Below are 20759 nucleotides of genomic sequence, written 5' to 3' on the forward strand. Positions count from 1 at the left end.
CCTCAGTCACTGTCATAGAGGAGGGGAATAAGGGAAAAATGGGAGGGAGGAATGGGAGGATACAAGGGAGGGGATAACCATTGAGATGTAATATGAATAAATTAATAAAATAAAATAAAGACAAAAAACAAAACAAAACAAAACAGCATAAGGAGGAGCTTTTGCCATTGTTAAAGGGCCAGACAACCCAGGCAATGTATCCTCAGCTCTCTAAGATGTACATATTCAAAATAAATTGACATTACGCTCTACCTTAAACTTTACTTTCTTTTTTTAAAATTTTACGTTTATTTATTTATTCATTTTATAGTCTGATCATAGCCCCCTCCCTCCTATTCTCCCAGTCTCACCTTACCCCCTTTTCCCCCATGCCCCCTTCTCAGAAAAGGGGAACTCCCACCCCCTACCCCTCCGCCCCTGCCACCAACCCACCACAGCACGTCAAGTCACAACAGGACTGAGCGTATCTTCTTCTACTGAGGCTTGGCAAGGCAGCCCAGTCAGGGGGATGTGATCAAAAATCAGGTAACACAGTCCATGTCAGAGACAGCCCCTGCTCCACCTACTAGGGGACCCACACGAAGACCAAGCCACCCATCAGCTACATTTGTGTAGGGGACCTAGGTCCAGTCCATGCATGGCCCTTGGTTGGTGCTTTGGTTACATAGAGTTTAAGCCATGCAGGGCTATATTTATAAATAAGGTCTCAAGAATCCCTAATGTCTGAGCCTGGGGTGCTGAGATTATAGGCACGTGCCACTACACCTGGCTAAATCACCCAGTGTGACTATACCAACGAATCCTAATACTTTATAGAGTGTTGAAGCTCTTCTCTTGGCAAGTGTGAATGGCACCTGTTTGGCTATTTGTGTAGAAGTCTCTGTGTGGACATATGTTTTCTTTTATCATAAGTAAATACGAAGGAGACAATTGCTGAGACATAAGATAAAGCTGTTTTTAAAAAAGATTTCTTTATTATTATGTATACAGCGTTCTGTCTGCTTGTACACCCACAGGCCAGAAGAGGGCATCAGATCACATTACAGATGGTTGTGAACCACCATGTGGTTGCTGGGAATTGAACTCAGGACCTTTGGAAGAGCAGGTGGTGCTCTTAAACACCGAGCCATCTCTCCAGGCCAGATAAAGCTGTTTTAACAAAGAAATTGTCACACTGTTTTCAAAACCGGCTAGAGGATTTTACATTCCTTATGTATGAAGGTTCTAGGTCCTCAATTTATTATTGTCTTTGAGGGCTTTTGTTGTTGTTCTTCTCCATTCTGAGAGCAAACCCAGGGCCTTTCCCCTGCTGCACTAGGCAAATGACAGGCAGTACTGTGATTCTGAACCACACCCCCAGCCATCTGTCTCCCTGTGGGTATGAACTGTCATCTCACTAGGTCTCTGCTAGTCACTCATGATGCTCAACATCATAAACACATAGGGCATTCGTAGATGCTCTTATTTATTTTCCCTTTGTCTTCTTGTCCCTAAGTTGTAACAGCCTTTTGCATTGTCTAGATATGAGTCCCTTATCAGACATGTAATTTAAAAATCTTTTTCTCAGTTTGTGGCTTTAGGTCTGTGTCCTTTGAAGAATAAGGCTTTACTTTAGATGAAATACAAGCTATCACTTTTTAAAAAATTATTTATTTATTTAATTTGCATTGGTGTTTTTGCCTGCATGTTTGTCAGTGAGAGGGTGTTGGATCCTCTGCAACTGGAGTTACAGACAGTTGTGAGCTGCCATGTGGGTGCCGGAAATTGAACTCAGAACCTCTGGAAGAGCAACCAGTGCTCTTAACCACTGAGCCATCCCTCCAGCCCCCAAACGATCACTTTTTATCATTTGTGCTTTTGATGCCCTGTCTAAGAATTGTTTTCATTCTGTGGATAAGGTGATGTTCTCTTGTTTCGTAGCTCCAGTTCTTACAGATCTGTCTATAATCCACTTTGAGTTGACGTTCTTGAACATTACGAGATAAGCTCCTAAGCACTTTATATGAGGGCAGCCACCTCCCAGCACCATTGCTTGAAGAATTAGAACACCCCCACCCCACCCCCACCCCCGTATACTGGTGATAAAACTCTGTGGGAAAGGCTCTCTGCAAATCTTGATGAACCGAGTGTAACCCTGAGGACTCACACTGTAGAAAGAGAAAACTGACTCTTTCAAGTGGTCCTCTGACTGCCACACTCCACCCATTTATACCCATACACACACACACACACACACAGACTCAAAGCAAGCAAGCAACTAAATAACTGCAAGGAAACAATATCTAGCCTTGAATAAATAACTGTAAAGAGACTCTCTATCCTTTACTGTGAAGCAAATTTTCCTCATTGAATCACCCCAGTGCCTCTTTTGAAAATCAGTTCACAATAGACACAAGGATTTATATTGGGGTTCGAGCAGGTATTCATGACTTAGCAAATTATGACATTAATTAGTACTCTGTTGGTTTGTGTATACTAATATTATCATACATTACACTTGCTATTTATTTAGCAAGGAACCTGTTACTCTGTACTCATTTGGCCTTACAATTACCATACTTGTATTCTCTTAATTCTATTTGAAAACTTGTGTGTGTGTGTGTGTGTGTGTGTGTGTGTGTGTGTGTGTGTGTGTATGTGTGTGCGTGCATTTGTTTCTCTCTCTTCACAATGTGGATTCCTGGGTGGAACTCAGTTTATCAGACTATGTAAGTGCCTACATCCACGGAGCCATTTCATAGGCCCTGTTTCCTGAGAATGGCTTATCTAGATTAAAAACAAAACAAAACAAAACAAAACAGGAACTTAAAAACTGCTTTTGCTGAAAACCACTGGTTTCTCACTTGTTGAAGGCAGGAAGGAAGCTTTGTTTCCAGCCCTTCATTTTCTTTCTGTCTACCTTATTTTGAGTTTCTTCCTCCTCAACACTTCCTATGGGCATGTTAATCCTTTTCAGATCATCTAGTTAATTAGTCCTAACTTTACCTAATCTGTTTCAGTCACTGTTCTATTGCTGTGAAGAGACAGCGTGACCAAGGCAACTTATGAAAGAAAGTGTGTACTTGGGGGCTTGCTTACAGTGTCAGAGGGTGAGTATATTACCATAGTGGTGGGCAGCACGGCAGCTGGCAGACAGGCATGGCACTGGCAGACAGGCATGGCACTGGCAGACAGGCATGGCGCTGGCAGACAGGCATGGCGCTGGCAGACAGGCATGGCGCTGGCAGACTGGCATGGCTCTGGCAGACTGGCATGGCTCTGGTAGACAGGCATGGCGCTGGCAGACTGGCATGGCTCTGGCAGACTGGCATGGCGCTGGTAGACAGGCAGGGCGCTGGCAGAATGGCATGGCGCTGGCAGACTGGCATGGCGCTGGCAGACAGGCATGGCGATGGCAGACAGGCATGGCGCTGGCAGACAGGCATGGCGCTGGCAGACAGGCATGGCGTTGGCAGAATGGCATGGCGCTGGCAGACAGGCATGGCGCTGGAGCAGTAGCTGAGAGCTCACAGCTCATCTGCAAGTTGCAGGCAGAGTGAGAACAAGACTGGACCTGGCATGGGTTTTGCTTTTTGTTTTCATTTTTTGTTTGTTTGTTTTGTTTTTCTGAGACAGGGTTTCTCTGTGTGTAGCCCTGCTGTCCTGGAACTCATATTTTGTAGATGAGGCTGACCTTGAACTCATAGAGATCCACCTGCTTCTGCCTCCCAAGTGCTGGAATTAAAGTTGTGCACCACCAAGCCTGGTTTTTGTTTTTGTTGTTGTTGTTTTGTTGTAAGACAAGGTTTCTCCATGCCCCAGCTGCCCTGGAACTCACTCTGTAAACCAAGCTGGCCTTGAACTTGAGGAGACCTTCCTGCCTTTGTCCCCCAAGTACTGGGATTTAAGGCCCACACCACCACACCTGGCTCAGCATAGGCTTTTGAAAACTCAAAATCTACCCCCCCGCCTCCCCTCCCCTCCCCAACACCCGTGCCCAGTGACATACCTTCTCCAACAAGGCCACACCTCCTAAACTTTCCTAACTGGAGACTAAGCATTGAAGTGTATGAACCTATGGGCAACATTCTTTCTCAAACCACCACACCTTCCCAAAGGTAAATGTTTCTCTCTGGAGCCTAAGCTGGGAACAAAGCAATACCAATGACATGGATATCAGGGCGTCAGAATGGCTCAGTTTAGGTGAAGCCATTGCTACCAGGCCAGAAGACCTGGGTTCAGTCCTTTCGATGGGCTTGGTAGAAGAAGAAAATGGACTCCTATAAGCTGACTTCTGAATTTTGCATATGTGCTGTGGCTTGTGAACCCTCATGTGTATATGCAAACACACATTCACAAATAACTTTTTTGGGGGGGAACTTTAAAAGAGGGGCTAGAGAGATGGCTCAGCAGTTAAAAGCACTGGCTGCTTTGCCAGAGGACGTGGTCAAGTTTGAATCCTAGTATCCACGTGGTGGCTCACACCTACAGTTTCAGGGGATCCACTGTCCTTTTCTGGCCTCTGTGAACAGTAGCCATGTAGCTGGCGCACAGACACACATATAGAAATTGAATTAAATCAAAAGATATGATTTTTTTTTCTTTTGAAAAACTTGTGAATATCTACTTTGGTTTTGGTATCTCATTATAGCTAGGCATATTTTCCATGGTAACAATTCTTTCCAGTCAAGGCCTGAGACCATGACCTTGTCCAACAGAAGAACGACTCTTGACTCATCCATCCTTTGCTGGCCACACCTACTTTTTAAAACTCTCTGTTGAGCATCCTTGAGACTTTACCAACTCCAATCACTGTCTTCTGAGTGGACCTGGGCACCAGTGATGCCAGGATTGGTGTATTTCCACAACTTGGAGTCTACTGTCTCACCCAAATTATTTTGTACATCAAGCTGTGCCAGATACCTCTGTTTTTTCAGTCATGAGGAAGCAGCATGGCATCCCCCAGTGGTAGTGCTGAATTCCTGATTTAAAGGGCCAGGAGCCTAAATGTCTGGAAGCAGAGAAAGAACAAGCCTAGAAGATGCATGAGTCCCCTCTCTGCTTCTGGTTAGGATGGCTCAGCTCTGCCACACTTTAGCCACCATGATGGACCAACCCCGGTGAGAATGAACCAAAACACATCTTAACTCCTTTGTTTTTCTCCTTTTTTCTTTTGTTTTGGGGAAAGAGATCAAGCTGTCATGTTCCCTTTAAGTTTAGTTTCTCAAGCATGTTGACACAGTGACACTACACACAACTGATTAGTATATGGAGGAACATTTATACCACCTATACTTTTTAGCTTCTTACCATAGTTTTTGCCCTCAGGGAGACATTACTTGACTCATGATTTAATCAAGGAATAGAGCTGGGGGTGTTTACTCACTGGTATAGTAAGTATTTAAAATGCAAAGGTCTTGGGTTTAAGTTTTGTCACCAGGACAAAGTATCATTTTCAGAAGAGCCGTTATGGAGGATGTATACAAGTAAGAACGGATAAAATACATTCTGTTGCAGTTTTAACAGTAATAATCCACAGTGGAGGGCCTCTGGATTTTTTAAAAATATTTTTTATTGATTTATTCATATTACATCTCAGTTGTTATCCCATCCATTGTATCCTCTCATTCCTCCCTCCCTCCCATTTTCCCCTTACTCCCCTCCCCTATGACTGTGACTGAGGGGGGCCTCCTCCCCCTGTATATGCTCATAGGGTATCAAGTCTCCTTGGTAGCCTGCTATCCTTCCTCTGAGTGCCACCAGGTCTCCCCATCCATGGGACGTGGTCAAATATGGGGCATCAGAGTTCGTCTGAAAGTCAGACCCCACTCTCCACTCAACTGTGAAGAATGTCCTGTCCATTGGCTAGATCTGGGTAGGGGTTTGAAGTTTACTGCATGTATTGTCCTTGGCTGGTGCCATAGTTTGAGCAGGACCCTTGGGCCCAGATCTGCCTGTCATAATGTTCTTTTTGTAAGTTTCTAGGACCGTCTGGATCCTTCTATTTCCCCATTCTCCCATGCTTCTCTCACCTAGAGTCCCAAAAGGATGTCCTCCCCTCTGTCCCACTTTCCTGATAAGTGAAGACATTCATGGGACATGCCCCTTGGGCTAGTGTCCAGATATAAGTGTGTATATACCATTTGACTCTTTCTGCTTCTGGGTTAACTCACTCATTATGGGGCCTCTGGATTTGGAAAAATTAAAACAAATTATGTGACAATAATAATCAGTACTCTATATACTGTGTATTACATTTTCAGTTTCATTTGTTTGTTTTTTATTTATTGGTTTTTCAAGATAGGGTTTCATTGTGTAGTCCTGCCTGTTCTGGCTACAGTTTAAGTTTATTGTATTTTATCTTATATACTTAAAGAACCATAATTTTATGTTCTGAGTGTTCACTAAATGTAAATTGAATGCTGCATATTTTTCAGAACTCTTACTTTTATTGTTTAGGAAATATAAAAAGGTCTGTTTACTTACTTTTATATAACTACTTGATAAGTAATTATTCCCCGTAGGAATTCATCTTGCTCTGAATAAATGTGCTTGTGTCCTTAGACTTAAGAGCACACCTCTCTAGATTTTATACTATGGTAAAAGTCAAGGATACAGCTAACTGCGAAGTATTGCTTGGGTCTGTTTCATCCAACTTTGCATAGCTCCTCAGTGCCATCACAGACAGGAGTAACAGGCCCATCACCAAAGTCAGATACTAGAGACTAAGTAAGTATCATTAGCACCAACATGATACTAATCCTTTACTGTAATTTTCACAAGTTCCAGGAGCAAAAGCTTTTGTTCTGTGCTCTTCTGTGTTTCAATTGACTTAATCCTCATGCTAAAACATTGTTTTTGAAATGCAACAATCCATCAATAATTGGGGCGGCGGGGTGTGTGTATGTGTGTGTGTGTGTGTGTGTGAACCCATGAGATGGCTCACTCTCTGATGGAAGCACTATCTGTTCTTCAAGAGGTCCTGAGTTCAGTTCCCAGCAACCACCTGGTGGCTCACAACCATCTGTCATGGGATCTGATGCCCTCTTCTGCCCTATAGGTGTATATGCAGGCAGAATACTGTATACATAAGAATAAATAAAACCTTTTTTAAAATGAGGGGGGGGGAACCACTATATACTAAATATCAACATAAATGAAAGTTAAAACATTAAACATTAATGTGTATCATATATTTCATTAGTGCTGGAATGAACAATTTTAGCTGAAAAAAAGTATGAAAATCATAAAACAAACACCCAGACACATGTATGGTCATTAATTATTTGAGAAAATATACTATGATTTTTCTTTCCTAGATTTTAATCTCCAAGTAGTGGGACGGCCATTTCACAGTTACTTTTATGAAATAACTTCAAAGTAGCATGCTTCTGCTTGGATTCGTTTAGTAAACGAAGCACTTTCCTCCCATGAAGTCTCAAGGGTTATTGCTACAAATGGGAAGGATAGGAAGCGAGAAAAAAAAATGTTTATTTTCTATTCGTCCATATTGCAGCTTTCTTACTTGAAGGTTATAATTCAAGGCTGTCAGGCAGCTTCAACTAAACAGTCCACAGATGCAACCATTTCAGTCGACAGAGGTCACAGGGCAAACAGAACCAGCCCCCGCTGTTTGAACGCATCTGTCTGTCTTGTGCTGTGAGACAGATCAAGGGTTTCCCAGATTGTTAGCCACGAGCTAAGATAAAAGCAGGCCACCAGCTGGAGCCAGATACAGAGGGTGACATGAGCAGGTCAGCAAGGCTTCGGAAAATAAGGCCAAAGCAGAAACAGAGACTGCCAAAGGACAGAAGCCATGTCACCCAGTGACAATGAAAACTAATCGAGAGAGACAGAAAAGAGAGTCCTAAAAAAAAAAAAAAATTCTAGTTAAATCAGCTTGAGCTAAAAGAGTCAAACCAAGGGAAAATGTTAAAAAAAAAAAATCTTTGTCGAATCCAATAAGATATGCTGTGTAGTCTGAATTCCAGTGATCTCACAGATGTGCTGCACCAAACCTGATATGCCGTGTGTGTGTGTGTGTGTGTGTGTGTGTGTGTGTGTGTGTGTGTGTGTTGTAAGGGAGGACCTTGCTCATACCAGGAAAATGCTCTGCCACTGACCTACAGCTTTCAAGCCTGACTTCTGATAGAGGCTACAATGGGAGCCTGTGGTCAGGTGCTTTTGATTTTCTTTCTTAAATACACAAACCATTCATCTGTATCTTAAATACACTCAGGTGTTTGCACAAGTGCTGAGCCAGGAAGCACGGGGATGGGTGTAAATCTGTTTCTATTATCAGGAAACAGCTCGGGCACATGACCTGCCTACGATAAATCAGCAGGAATTGGCTCATTTGCAAAGGCTCTGCCAATGGCTCTTTCTAAATGTAGGAAAATACTTGTTACCTTTCTTGGAGCTAGTGGGAAGACCAGCCTTGACTTGAGATAAGTTAATAAACAAACCTGAGCCCCAGTGGAAACAGCTTCTTCCACAGCAGAACCTCACAGCTAATTTTACCTGGGAACTTCTTCTAATGGATCACCCATATTTGCTTATTTGCTTTTCTCGTGTGTCTGTCCTCACATACCTCAGGGCTAATGAGGAGCTCCTAAGAGTGTTCTCAATGAGGGAGTTTCAAGTACTATTTGCCTTGCTAGTCAGGCCTAATGAGCTTCACTTGCACAGAGGGCGGCCAGAGGGTTTAGTTATGTTGCTTCTGTTAGGACAAGGGATCGAATATCCAATAACAGGCCCTTTAAAAAAGCATCAGTAATGCATTAATTTAGTTAACATGCCCATCTCAGTTAAGTTGTGTAGGAGTGGGAATAAAGAACAAGTTACACATACACTAAGAGATACAGTTTCACATGGCCTAACCACAAAATGTCACATTGGCAATAAGAACCATAGTATTTTTGATATTTCTATTTTATGATTATATACAATCTATACATTTTCTGAGAATACAATGATATACAAGTAGGAAAATAAAGCTCATGAAAATGGGACTCATGAGAAAAGCCATTTGTATTTTATGCAGATTTAAGTACTAGGGTATTGATTTGCAAGTAGGCTAGTTTCATCATATATGATCTATATATAAAGCTCATACAGATATTATGTTTTATTTTTGTATAATTATATAGCTGATTAATCTAAAAGATATTTATCTAAAAGCCTTCTTGCAATATAACCAAGAAAAAGAAATAAGTGTGTGTATGGTGTGAGTGTATTGTGTGAGTGCATGCCCATGTGAGCGTGCATGTGTAGGGCAACTGTGACAAATGAAATGAAAAGGTATAACATTAGTGGTAATGATAATCCACTTTCCCCAGAAGACCTTCAGAGTTCCCATCAGTTCCTGTTTTCTTTGTGCATGACAACATGGAAGCAGCACTTTAGGGGGGAAAAAAAGGCTTAGAGATGGCAACAAGTGATAATAGCATGAGGGGACACGGGACATGGCTCAGTGGGCAATGCACTTGCCACTCGAACATTCAGACTTGAGTTTGCATCCCAAGAACCAAGTAAAGCTGGATGTGGTAGTCTTTAATCCCAGTGCTCCTGTGGTGAGATGAGGGGTGGGCGATGGGAGAATCCCAACCGCTCCTGGATCAGCTAGCCTGGGACAGACAGACACAAATGAAAAAAGAGACCCCCGTCTCAAACAAAGTGGGAGGCAGAGGACCAACTATACCCAAAGTCATCTTCTGGCCTCACAAGCTCACTGTCACATCACACACACACACACACACCACCACCACCACCACCACCACCACCACCACCACCACCACCACCACCATCCTGCTTGCCATTTCTTGTTTGGTTGTTTCATTCAGGTGGAACTCAGCTGCCACATCGTGAGCTGCTTTAGAAAGAGACCCACGTGGCAAATGGCTGTTGAAGACTCCTGGACAGCAGCTAGTAGGGCCCCAGTCTAAACAGCCTCCAGGGAACTGAATCTTGTTTCCCAGAGGGAAGTTTTTTCAGACACCCTCTGAGACAATGTCTGCTCAGATATCGAGGCTGCAGTCTTGGGATACACTAAGCCAGAACGTGCTCAGCTCTTGTCTGCCTGGATGTTCAATCCCTGTCCAGGTACGTGATCTTTAGCTGCTAAGCTTTAGTATAATTTTTAACGCAGCAGTGGAAAATCAATACGGAAGGTCTTAAACAGATGGATGATTTAAGAAGAAAAGATTTTGGAAAGTACTTTGGCTTTCTGTGGGTCAGAGAAATCTGGGTGTTTTATATGCTGAAGAAAGTACAGGAAATTTGAAAACAAAGCACAGAGAAATGATCGTTGGCTAGTGAAAGGATGACAGAATACCGAGCAGGTCCTCCTCCGCACGCATGCTCCGCGGGTACACCGTCAGGAGCACGAGAGGCCCAGCTTCTCAAAGCAGCTGGGTGGCGCACACCCGTGACCTCAGAACAAGAGATCCCGGCACTTGAACAGGAAGGGTTACAAGTTGGAGACCATCTTGGGTGTCATTGTGAGAGCCTGCTGGGAGAAAGGGAGGGAGAGAAGGAAGGGCAGATGGATCAACAGAAGGGACTGACTTCAGGTTCCTCCTCAGAGTTACTGAATCAAAGCCTGGGATTCACATGCACTGACCCAGAGCCCATAAATAGAATAGATTCAGCCAACAGACAGATACTTTGCACCTGAGACTACAGGAGATAGGAAAGGAGAGAGAGAGAGATGCTAATATGGTGGCTTGGAAAGCACAGAACTTGGCTACGGAAATGCTTCAGCATTTTGTGTGGCATGTGAATCGATTTAGCACCCAAAGCTTGAAACGAGCGACAGTGAGTTACAATAGCTACTAAAGTGAGAAAAAGAAGGAAGTGATCTGAGTAGATATATAAATGTTTAAAAAAAAAAAGTCTGAGAAGCTGAGATGGGTCTATGGATTTGCTAGGTTCTGGTAAACCTTTTTGCTTTGAGCTTGCCTGTGTAAAAACAAGACAAACCGGGAGAGGTGAATAGCTGCGTCTCTGCGAGGGGAGCTATCAGAGAAATAGAAGTCACCCCGAGGGGAGCTATCACAGAAATAGAAGGCTATTTTCTGAAAACAGAATAAAAGAAAACTGGGTTCCAGGGGAAAGAACAGCTACCCCAGCATCTCCATTTTACAGCCTAGAAGCAACACAGCAGATGGAAGAGCCAGAATCTCAAACCCAGGCCCGGGGCACCAGCTAACTCCGCTTTCTTCCTGAGAAGAGACCAAGTGGCTGCCCGCCCTCCAAGCTGTATTACGTAAATGCCTGTTGACTTGAAGTCACGAAACACAGGCAGAATGTCAGTCTGGGCGTGTCTTTGTGAGAATTCTGTCAAATCAAGTTAGGATGAAATCGTCTCCCCTGCTTCCTGTAGCTACAACCGGCCCGCGACTGCTCTCTCACACCTATGAGAAGGGGAGGGGTTGGCTTCTGTGCTTATTTTTCACGGGCTGAGACTTGAGTGTCTGGATCCTAAGAGCTTGGGCCTGGGAAGAAAAAGGAAGCCAAGACACAATGTCACCCACTGGTAAGCTTTGCAGGGGTTAAGGTCAGCTCCATCCTGGAGTTTCCTCAGGTCTAAGGCTGTTTACCCAGCTGCTTGTACTGTGCTCACTCACTTTCCTCAACGGCAACTGCTTCTCCGGTCACACAAAGCCTCTCCCCAGGGAGTGAGCGGTCTCTACACTGGCAGATGTCCTCTCAGGCTAACATGGGGCTCCATGCTTCATGCCTGATGGCCCTGCCCTCCTTGATGGCCTTGGGTTCAGAGAAGGATCTAGTATCTCTTCAAAGCAGAGGCTTTGACACCCACTCTTCCACCACTGGTTCCTGGGGTGTCAGAAGATAGACACCTCTTCTCGATGGGTTATGATGAAAATAGTGAGACAAGGGGTTGAGGATGTAGCTTCATTTCTAGAGTGTTTTTCTTGCGTGTAGGAAGCCTGGAGTTGTGCGCTGTGGCACAAGCGCAAGTGGGCTTGATGGCACAGGCCTGTGACCCCTGCACTCAGGAGGGAGAAACAGGAGTGTCATCCTTGTATAGTAAATTCAAGGCCAACCTGGGCTACCTGCAACTGTTTAAGGGGGGGAAAAAGATAGAGAAGCAGGCGACGGCAGGAAAGTGGCGGGAACACTGGTGCAGCACATGTGTGAACATGAGAATGTTCATATGAGAGACAGCAACAAAACCCAATGTAGGAGTCTAATGAGACAAGAGGTCTAAGAATCCCAGGGTTAGCGTTGAGCTTCATCAGGCCACCAGGGCAAGAGCCTCTCTGCTTCCTGCTCGCACCCATTCTTCCAGGAGGCTCTCACGGCGACAAGTTGTAAAGCTAGCCATCATGGCCGACAGGAAGAAGAGAAGGGAAGAGTAGGGGGGGGCGAGGGTCGGTAGTTTGTGCCCGTCCCTCATCTTCTTTTGAAGTGGCTCTCACATAGTCAAGGCTGGCCTTGAACTCAAGTTTTCTAAGGTGTTAGGGGGGACTGACGCCTAGGATGCAAGGTAAGCCTTCAACCAACTGAGATCCATGTCAAGGCTGCCCCTTTAAGTAGCAGGACAACATAAGCCTACCTAGCAATTCTGAACTAGACTCCTGTTTAAATAGACCCTGTCCCCCGTACACATAGTTTTTCGAGACATGGTTTCTCTGTGTGGCCCTTGGCTGTCCTGGAGCTTGCTCTGTAGACGAGGCTGGCCTTGAACTCACAGAGCTCTATCTGCGTCTGCCTCCCAGAGTGCTGGGATTAAGGGCGTGTATGCCACTGAATGCCCAGCTAGATTGCTCCAATTTTGATGGGAGTTTAACAAGTCACAGCTGTTCAGGTGTGTCAGAGCAAATGAGGCTTTTGCTATAGTTCTGTCAAGAGTTTATACACTTCCCTGACATTTTAAATGGAATATTGCATGATCCCCGTTGCTGGCTAGTCAATAAAGACATGGCAATAAAGGTGTTCCTAGACAGGCCCAGTCAGTGCCCAAAAGCTCCATTCTTCACAAATGGGTACTTTTATTACTGCTGCCATCACCCGGCATCACTTCATTCTCTTCAGCTTCTCAGCATGGACACACCACTAACACTCCGGGGAGCTCCCGGCCTCCAGTGCTGCATTGACACTACAAAGGCTTCCTGACTGAACTCAACACTTTGCCTCTCCTGTGTGCACTCAGCCACTGTTGAGGTTGTGGTATCTCCCATCGTGTAATCCAATAAACCCCGTATTTACTTATATGTGAGTATACATGCATCTTTTGTTTGTCTTAGAACCTTGACGACAAAGATACCATCTCCTTATAGACTTAAAATATTATAATAAATGTTGGATTAAGGTATAAAATTGCATACAAAACATCACTACTCTTTGGTGTTTGTTTTGTTTTGTTTTTTGTTTTGTTTTGTTTGCTTTTCAAGACAGGGTTTCTTAGTGTAGCCTTGGCTATCCTGGACTCACTTTTAGACCAAGCTGGCCTCGAACTCACAAAGATCCACCTGCCTCTGCCTCCCAAGTGCTGGGATTAAAGTTGTGCGCGACCACACCTGGCTAACGTCACTATTCTACATTATTTTTTTTGCCCTAGAACTCACTAGGTAGCTAAGGATGGCTCAAATTCATACCTGTCTTCCTGCTGAGAGAGAGAATTTTTAATTAGCATTAAAGCAACCAGAACAGCAGAGCTCTCTAACTCATAAGCCCAAATAGTTGAGATGCAGGTCAGCAGGTTTGCTAGCCCAAGGCCCCAGATGATAAGTCACAAAGAATGCAGAGCTAGGAGACAAAGACCTATTGAGTGTTCCAGGGACCTGCTGGCCATAAAGAATAGGGAGGATACACAAGGACAAATTCCTGAGAGAAACAGGTACCGGACATGATCGAGTGAGTAATGAGCCAAGACCCCTCATCCAATCTTATGGTGTTTGCTTAATCCCCCCTTGAGGCCCACACACAATGTTCCAGGTTTGAGTTTAACCAGATGTGTCGTTAGCTCAGATAAACATCTACCCTCGGGTTCCGAGAAAAACAGGAACCAAGGACTGTTCCCATGTGATTAAGTCTGACCTTACCCCAGATCTGCCTACGCAATTTGCTGATGTTCAAATGTTTGAAACAACCAATCGTGTGTGGCCGCGCCAAAACTTCCCGCTCCCCCCCCCATCCCCCACCCCCGACCCTTGCCCATATAAACCCTGAGCTCCTGGGCTTCTGGGTCAACTCCTCTGTCTCCTGCGTGAGATACGTGTCGACCCGGAGCTCCGCCAATAAACTACCTTGTGCGTTTACAGCAAGACGGTCGTTTGTGTGTCTTTGGGTGCGCGCCATCCCGAGGCTTGAGTGAGGGTCTCCCTTCAGGGGTCTTTCACTGCCTGAGCTTCCCAAGCATGGGATCCACACCTTGTTTGTTTTCTGGAAAACCCCACAGAAAAACTATTTCCAGGACTAAGTATTTTTGAGTGTGTGTGTGTTTTAATAGTAATTGTGGTTTGAATGAAAATGGCCTCCATAGCATCACATGTTTGGATACTTGGTCTGCAGTTGGTGGAACTGTTAGGAAGGATGAAGAGGCGTGGCCTTCTTGGAAGAGGCGTGTGACTCCTCTGCCTTGTGCCTGTGTATCGGATGCAGGCTCTCAGCTACTACTCCAGCACCATGTCTGCCAGCAAGCTCCCATGCTCCCTGACATGGTGGTCACGGCTTCACCTTCTGAGATGTAACGACACAGTAAACTCTTCTTTGTTCTATGAGTTGTCTTGGTCATGATGTTGTCACAGCAATAGAAAAGGAACTAAGCCAGGTGGGGTGGTGGTGCACCTAGGAGGCTGAGGTAGATGGATCTCTTGAGTTCAAGGCCAGTCTAATCTACATAGGGAGTTCTAGGACAGGGCTATAGACGGAGAAATCCTGTATCAAAAAACCAAAATAAAAAACAAAAAGTAAGTAGGATAGTAATAAAATAGGCATTCAAAGTTACAGATGCTGAATATACCTCTAATAGAATTTTAAAAGCTAATAATAAGTGACTGGGGAAATGGCTTAACGGGTAAGAGGACCTGAGTTTAGGTATCAAATCCATCTACGATGGTTTACAGATTGCTGTAACCCAGCTCCAAGGGATCCTATGCCTTCCTCTGGCCTCGGCAGGTCACACACACTCACAAGGACATCCACGTGTATGTGCATAAACTCAGTTTAAATAAATCTTCTTTAAAAAGCAAGTAATGACCTTAGAAAAACATTGCATCTTTAGTACTAGTTAAGTTCATGGAAAAGTCAGAATCTTTTTCTCAGCTGCCCTTCCTATCCCTTCCCACCACCTATAATATTGTCCATTAATTCAAAAAACTTCACCTTTTTCTATATCATCTCTAAAAGTCTGTCATTCACACAAAAATCCGTGTTAAATAACCACATCTTTCCTTAATATAATCTATTACTGACAGTTCTTTAAAAATTAAATATAGAATTAAGATATAATCCAATAAATTCCAGGGACACACCCAAGAGGACTGGAATCCATTATTCAGAAATATTTATATACCCATGCTCACAACATCACTGTTCAGAACATCCGAAATGGGGAAGCAACCTAAGCACCAGCAGGATGGGTGGAAAAGTGGTATAGACAGCTGTGGCGAGTCATCTTCATAGTGACATTTTTTAGGATACTGGAGTTTTAGTTTCTTTAAAAAAAAAAAACCACAAAAATATAAAAACGTGCTTTTGTTTTAATCCCAGGTGTGGGGCTGTGGGGCTGCCCTGGACTGTCTGCAGCAGCTGACTACGGTTTGCCTGCTGCTCTAACAGGAGCATGGTTTTGCCAGCTGCAGATCATTTCTGTGACTGTGTGATATTTAGAATTCAGGGAACTTTCCAGAGGGTTCATAAATGTGAGGGGCTCTGAGAGGCGTGCTGGGTGGTTGTTGGTTGTTTAGGGAGGTCAGTTGCAGTTTGTTAGTAGCCATAGTCAAAGAAGAAACAAAAGGAAAAAAAGTTGGAGTCAGGGATTTTCCTAATTCCTCTCTCCTTGTTTTTTTTTCTCTATCTAGTGGTAGTGGGTGATATTGGGGGGGGGGTGGTAGTTAAAGGAGGGGGAGAAGAACCCACAAAGTAGCAAAGACCAGTTACAAGTCTCCATTATCTAGATTAGGAGTCTAGACACTAAGCAGTAAATCTCTACGAGGTTCAGGATCATCATAGAAACACACCTCAAGATGAGTCTTTCCCGAACGCTTCAGCAGAACAAGGAAGACCTATCCTAACTGAGGGCAGTGCCATCCCATAAACTGAGGTCCTGACCCAATACGAAGAACAGGAGCTGAGGAGCAGCGTGTGTTCCCCTCTGCTTTCCAACTGTGGGGCGAGCCCGACCAGCCCACATGTGCTGCTGCTGTGTCTTTCCTGCCGTGATGGGTTGTACCCTCAAATTCAGGAAACAAGCCACTCCTGCCTCATGGGGGCTCTGTCATGTCTCTTTTCATAGGCATGAGGAAGTAGTTGCATCTCTTGTAGCCCAGCGGGGTGTGACTCGGCACTAGGGGAGGGGAATTCAGACACATTTTCAACCTCAAAGACAAAGTGAAACAAGTCGGGCATAAAAGGACAGGAACTCCGGGTCTGTATGTACACGGTGGTCACGTTCCCAAAGGCGGAAGTGAACTGGTGGTTGCCAGAGGCTGGGGACAAGCCTCTGTTTAAAGTTTAAAGTAAAACTTTAAATACTCAAAGTTACATAGCTAGTAAGTTTCAGGGCCAGAATTTATATATGCTTTGCATATGTACATATATATACACATATACATACATACATACATACATACATACATACATATACATACATACACACACACACACACACATAGTTTTGAGAAGCAGTTTCTTTTCTTTTTTTTTTTCTTTCTTTTTTTGTTTTTTTCGAGACAAGGTTTCTCTGTGTATAGCCCGGCTAAAGGCGGAGTTTCTTAAGTGATGCAGAGAAGCTACAAGTCACAGATTATCTTGCTTCAGCTTCCTGAGTGCTGGGCTCAAAACGCTTGAGGGTAGCCTGAGATGCAGAGACAGACCTTGCCTCAAAAAATGTAGTGCAGGCCTTTAATCCCAGCACTCTGGAGGCAGAGGCAGTCAGATCTGGGTGAGTTTGAGGCCAGCCTGGTCTACAAAGCGAGCCCAGGACAGGAAGGCTACCCACAGAGAAACCCTGTCTTGAAAAACTAAAAACTAAACCAAACCAAACCAAACAAACAAAAAGCTACAGTGTCCCTCTGTGCGAGCTCAGTGTAGGGCTTTGGCTCTAAGACATCCATTCCACTCCTGCTACTGGGCAGAAGATCCGGGCACTGAAGGCTGTACTCCTGGAAGCAAAGGACTGGCTTTTGTTTGTTTCGTTTTTTCGAGACAGGGTTTCTCTGTGTAGCCCTGGCTGTCCTGGAACTTCCTCTGTAGACCAGCCTGGCCTCAAACTAAGAGATCTGCCGGTCACTCACGCTCTAGTGCTGGGATTAAAGGCGTGCACCACTCCCTCCTGGCTATAACTGGTTTTAAGTGCTCTTCTGTGGAGTCACGGAATAATGAAAAGAGAAACGTGGCCAAATCCCAAGGAGCAAAGTGCACTAAAGAGCCCACTCGTACCCCTGGCCGCTGACAGCACCACCTAAAGGACACCCGGCGCCAGAGCCCAGCACCTGCACACTCCTAGACCTGAGCCTGGGCCGCTCCAATTTCAGGATCTGCAGCCTCCTTACAGAAGACAGTCTCTCTTTGGCACAGAGCTCAGCTCAGTTAACCCCATGTTAGACCCATGAATTGTTACTTGTGAGAATAAAAGGCGGAGACACAGCAACAACAAACAAACAAAAACCAAATATTTGTAATCTAAGAAATGTCAAGTAATATTTAAAATATTATAACACATACTATGTAAAATGTTATTGAGTGTATCATTTCTATGACATGTCTTCTAGAATATATTGACAAAGTGCCTCATTTGGGGAAAATTTAATGTTTTTGTTGGCACATATCAATCATTCGTAATGTGCTTCATCATGACATTACTTTATGAAGTTGTGTAATCCCTTGTGCAGGGGCCATGCTAGTTGTCTTTGTTTGAAGTTTAGTATATGTGGTACCGAAGCAAGCAAAGCACTATATTTGCCATGTTTATACATACACGTTATTTTCCTTTGTTCTTACTCACCCTTTCCCCCACTTCCTGTCCCCATTCTCCACTCCCCCCTGGTCCCCCACCTCCCCTCAAACAGTTCCTCTTTCTGCTTTGATGGCATACGCATTATTCTACTTTCTTTTCGTGAAATGCATTGTTTGAATAGTTTTATTTATATTACTATGATAACAAATACACAGATGCTGTTCCCAGTCATTTTCTTTTCTCTTTTTGAGACAGGGTTATGTAGTCCTGACTGGAAAGGAGTCCACTATGTAGACCAGGCTGGCTTCAAATGCAGAGACACCCACCTCCTCTGCCTCTGAGTGCTGGGGTTAAAATTGTGTGTCAGTACACTTGGCCTCCAATCATAGTTTTTAAAAAGATTTAATTATCTATTATGTATATAGTGCTCTGCCTGCACGTACACCTGCACACTGGCAGAGGGCATCAGCTCACATTAAAGATGTTTGTGAGTCACTATGTGGTTGCTGGGAATTGAACTCAGGACCTTAAATATTATTCTCCATGGCTAAGTCTCAGGAAAACATATTTCTTAGTTGAGAAGGTTGAACGTGCACTGTATTTGTGCTATTCTTTTTGGCTGAAAATTTTTAGGTACTCCTAAATTTTCAGATGTCATACATAGGAGAAATTTCTGGGTCAAAATATTAATGGAAAGATATTTAAAATATATTTGACCATACCAAAGGTCCTAAGTGTAGCTACAATGTGTTTCACACTGAAAGCTTATAACCTAATTTAGTAAGTAACTGGGGTGAAGTCTTTACAATGAGCTCATCACAATGCTAGTTGTTAGTAAATGCAACATTATTAACATTTTAGACTGTAGGGGACATATGGAGCTGCTTCCCTGTACTCCTTTAACACCTACAGTGCTGATTTGCAAAAACACACCAAGATGTACGTACATCATGTCTGTAGAGAACCACGCACTTTTCATTCTGAGACCCTGCTTGCTTTTTGGCCCTACTGAACCTAAAACTCTTTGTGAACAAGTAACTTACTTGCACTTTCAGAGAGACAAGCAACTCCTTCTGTTGTGGCCAGCTTCTCTTTCCCAGTCTCTGAACATTCCACTAGAATAAATATAAAAATCTTATCCCCAGAGCATTTGTTAAGCAACTTAGATGGCTCTGATATGAACTGGTAGATAAGCTAGTATCAAGGAAATACAGAAATAGGGCTGGAGAGATGGCTCAGTGGTTAAGAGCACTTCCTGTTTTTGGACCTAAGTTCAAATCCCAGCAGCATGTCAGGTGGCCCGCAACTGCCAGTTAACTCTATTGCTGGGGAAATTTAAGCCTCTTTGCAGCAGTTGTATGCGTGTACGTGTATGCACGCACGCACACAAACACCAATACCAGAAGGAAAATACAGAGAAAGCCAACCATAGCATTGTGCATCTGTAATCTCAGCAACAGAGAGCTAGCAGCAAACAGGTTCTCTTTGGACTAGGAGTTCAAAGTCAATCTCAGCTACATAGTGAGAATAGCCTGTGCTTACATGAGATCCTGTCTAAAAAATAACAAATAAAATAAAAATAGAAGAGAAAACTAGGAAATTTGTGGAGAAGAAATGTGCCAAATAGAATCCAAAAAAAAAAAAGCTAAAATAGAATAGCAATATCTGTAGAAAACAAGATGAAAATAGAACAAAATATAGTTGGAAAGCAATGGAAATTTACTATAAATTGAGATTAATAGATGCTAAAAGAGAATTTTGAACATGACAAGAAGACAAAATGTAACTTTTTAGATGTGGTTTTGCTATGTCACCTGGGCTATTGTTTACCCAAGATCCTTCTACCTCTTGAGTGTTGAGATAACACACATGTGCCACCACAGCTAGATTAAAAGAACAGAGTTCAAACAGAAATATCACTGTATCAAAACAAGTCCCAGTGAGAACTGTGAGATAAAATATTCAAATAGTCATGTATATAAAATATTCTACTCCACAGACTACTAAGCAGAAATTCTTTTTTTTTTTAAGTTAAGACTTATTTATTATGTGTACAGTGCTCTGCTTGCCTGTACCCCTGCAGGCCAGCAGAGGACACCAGATCACATTATAGATGGCTGTGAGCCACCATGTGGTTGCTGAGAATTGAACTCAGGATCTTTGCAAGAGTTCTTAACCTCTGAGCCATCTCTCCAGCCCCAACAGATATTCTTTGTACCAAACAAATAAAAAATAAAATAAAATCATAGTGTGGATCTCTATGGCTTTGGAGCAAGCCTAGGCCTTTTTGTAGACAATTCCTCTGAGACATGCTGCTGTCCTTATATTTAGCTCTGTGTAGAGATGGAATGGCCAACCATGACATAAAACTAAATGACCACATTGAGTCTCTCTTCTTGAAATGGACCAAGCCCAACATTTACACGTATATGCCCAACAACAATCATTGCAGAGAAACGCTGTGCAGGACACTGGATATAAGCAGAAATAAGGACAAATGCACAACAGGAAATCTCAGTCCACATCTGTAGCTGTGTAAAGAATTTCATATCATTTAGGCTCTGTATGAGATGGTGGCCCCAGCCACGGCTGTTAGTTACTGCAGCCCTAATGAGAGGTGGCTCCAAGGGAAGTA

General features: G+C 43.7%; 2 long non-coding RNA genes across 2 annotated transcripts; one reads left to right on the top strand and one right to left on the bottom strand.

The window, feature by feature from the left end:
- Positions 1 to 8946: 8946 nt before the first annotated feature.
- On the bottom strand, positions 8947 to 19348 carry LOC311578980. The gene is made up of 3 exons (XR_014773018.1): positions 19168 to 19348; positions 14253 to 14883; positions 8947 to 9605 (listed from the first exon to the last, which is right to left on the bottom strand). It is a non-coding gene; the product is annotated as an uncharacterized lncRNA (long non-coding RNA).
- On the top strand, positions 11053 to 14270 carry LOC311578981. The gene is made up of 2 exons (XR_014773019.1): positions 11053 to 11515; positions 13039 to 14270. It is a non-coding gene; the product is annotated as an uncharacterized lncRNA (long non-coding RNA).
- Positions 19349 to 20759: the final 1411 nt, after the last annotated feature.

The sequence above is a fragment of the Acomys minous genome, assembly GCF_964271855.1.
Source record: "Acomys minous genome assembly, chromosome: 12".
NCBI classification, from domain to species: domain Eukaryota; kingdom Metazoa; phylum Chordata; class Mammalia; order Rodentia; family Muridae; genus Acomys; species Acomys minous.